This window comes from Carica papaya, chromosome 7 (assembly GCF_054855325.1).
Source record: "Carica papaya isolate Zhongbai chromosome 7, ASM5485532v1, whole genome shotgun sequence".
In the NCBI taxonomy this organism is placed as follows: Eukaryota; Viridiplantae; Streptophyta; class Magnoliopsida; order Brassicales; family Caricaceae; genus Carica; species Carica papaya.
Window position 1 is genome coordinate 17,237,339 of NC_142315.1, and position 2,749 is coordinate 17,240,087.

Here is a 2,749-nt window from a genome sequence, read left to right on the forward strand (position 1 = left end):
CCTTCTTCTTCTCCTAAAGAAAAAGTAAGAAAAAGACTGTTGATTAACTTGATATAACATGCCTAAAAAAAATGATTCCCCTTTCTTCTTCTCCTAAAGAAAAAGTAAGAAAAAGGTTGTGATTAACTTGATACAACATGCTTGCACAAATGATTCTCCTTTCTTCTTCTCCTAAAGAAAAAGTAAGAAAAAGTTTGTGATTAACTTGATACATCATGCCCTTAATGTGTGAGCCATTTAGCATATTTCATGACATTTATAAAATCTTACCTGTTATTCCCTATAGTGGTTTAAAGCTTCTTAATTTGGTTGAACCAACTGAAATTTATTTTTCTAAAATTTTTTAAAAATAAGTTTTAGATTCCCTCTCCAAAAATTAATCATAGACATACTTAACCATTATTAAACTATTTTATGAGGTTTTAAAAAAAAAATTCTAAGAGGGATATCTTATGCTTCATGATTGCCTGTAAACAACTAAACCTTTTATTTATCAATAACATTTTAAAAAATCTTTATGGCCTCGTTAGAATGAACAACGATAATTAGTTATATCATTTATTGTAACGACTCGAATCCCAATAATGAGGCACGTACGTACTCATACCATTAACAACTATGGGGTCCATAAAACATTCATATGTGTAACTCAGAAATTCAAAATAAAACCTAACATCTCTTATGATATATACAACATTTATATATACAGAAAATGAGGTTAAAGTATAGAGTTTAACAAAATAATGTAATAACCAAGATGAAAACTAAATATACATTGATTAGGACATCTTTACACGTCCTTCATTCGTCCAACAGTTGCTTCGGATTCACTTACTCTAAAAATATCATGGTGAAATTTAATAAGTTTCACTAACTTAATAAGTATTTCTGTTATTCTATACCTAAATAAGGCATCACGCAAACATACATACATGTAATAAATATAATATTTAAATAATTCACTTATTTTTAACCATTAATTATTATCCCGAATTTTCACACATTTCACTCGAATATCACAATTACACTCAAATTATTTATATGCTTAAATATCATAATACACTTGAAATATCACAAATACACTACACTTGGAATAACACATCTAGATTTTCATCATGTGATGTCGTTTATATCATCATTGATGAGACGCAAAAGAATCCTCCCATCACATAGATAACATGCATACAATCTCCCCAGTAAGTAAGTTTATTAGGTCACTCTTACACTCACATTCACGTATCTGTGTGCAAATTCACCATAATCACATGTGTATACCCCCCCGATTCATTCATACTAAATGAGTAAAGCTCTAAAGATCCTTACACTATATACTATTTCCACTCCCTTCACTTGATTCCTTTATTCAATTGAACTTATTAATTCTAATTTTAATTACTTTTTAAGGTATTTTATTTATTTTTATTTTTCTTTTGTTATTCCTTAATCAATAACATCTCTTTTTCTCTCACTAATTTTACTCACTTATTTCCTCAAATATAATCACTTTCATTTTACAATTTTATTTCGTTTTTATCACAATTCTTGAATTTTTGGTCCTTTTTCATGTCAGGTCACATCATAGTCCTACCATCCAACAATCGTCATAGAAATAGAAATATAGACATGCAACCATCGTAGATCAAATGTTTTGAACTCTATCCCAGCAGGTTCACATTGCTTGGAGGGTGTCCAAGTTTATGTTCTTCTCAGTGTATCAATCAAGTACGTATTCTATGCTCAAACACCCATAAAATAAATAATCTATATGCATAGAATTCAAAATCCCAAACTTAGGTTCAAAATACGGGATATTTACAAACTCCTTGAGCAATAACCTTCATGAATCTGCTTGAACCTCCTCATTTCACTGTACACATACAACACAAACTAATTAATTCAATCTAAATATTAAACCAGGCTAAACTTGACTAAAGTCAGGGTTCTGGCAATAATCTTACAGGAATGCTCGGCTCACCGCGTAAGGGTGAGTGGTATGCTCCCTTGCAATCCTTGGTTTCAACCCGGGAGTATCGGGTTCCAACACCGAAGGAAAAACTCCTCGACTTCTGAGTAGGCGAGCGACAAGGCCGAGATTGCACAGCTAGTGCGACGTCATAAGCTCATCCCTGTTAACCCTACAGCAAAAAAATCCAAAAAAAGGAATCATCTGCACTGGCATTCCTCCTTCTCTCACCACTCTCCCTTCTCTCTCTCGCTCTCCCCTCTCTCACACTCTCCTTCGCTTCTCCATTGACCTGCAACCTCTACAATACAGTCATTTCTCAATCGTTATCCTCTTCCCTCTCTTTTCGGCTTTCGATGCTCTTTCCTCTCTTTCCACTTGAACTCGATTCTCTCCCTCTCTCAATTTCGGCTCTTCTTTTTCAAATGAGGTTAAACTCGATTAGGGTTGCCCCTTTTATTGCCTGAGCCCTCACTCTCTGATCACATCAGATCCAATCTAAGCTGTTTAAGTGGATCTAAGTTGATAGCCATTGGATCGGCTTTTAAGGGGTCTAATCCTGACTGTCTATCCTTGATTTCACCATCTGCCCTCCTATTCTTTATTAATTATGGTTTTGACCTCATGAAAATTGTTCATTTAAGTCCTTTCAATTTTTAAAAGACCTCTAATTTCTGATAATTCCTTCAATTAAACCCTCAAGTCTTAATTTAATTAATTTAATTTCTAAATTTTAATTTCTTCATATTTATTTAATTATTTACAACATTTTAAAATTATTTTTAC

General features: G+C 32.6%; 1 long non-coding RNA gene across 1 annotated transcript; it reads right to left on the reverse strand.

Moving 5' to 3' along the window:
- Nucleotides 1-1,635: 1,635 nt before the first annotated feature.
- On the reverse strand, nucleotides 1,636-2,548 carry LOC110815095 (uncharacterized). The gene is made up of 2 exons (XR_002539772.2): nucleotides 1,959-2,548; nucleotides 1,636-1,867 (listed from the first exon to the last, which is right to left on the reverse strand). It is a non-coding gene; the product is annotated as an uncharacterized LOC110815095 (long non-coding RNA).
- Between the last annotated feature and the right edge of the window lie 201 nt (nucleotides 2,549-2,749).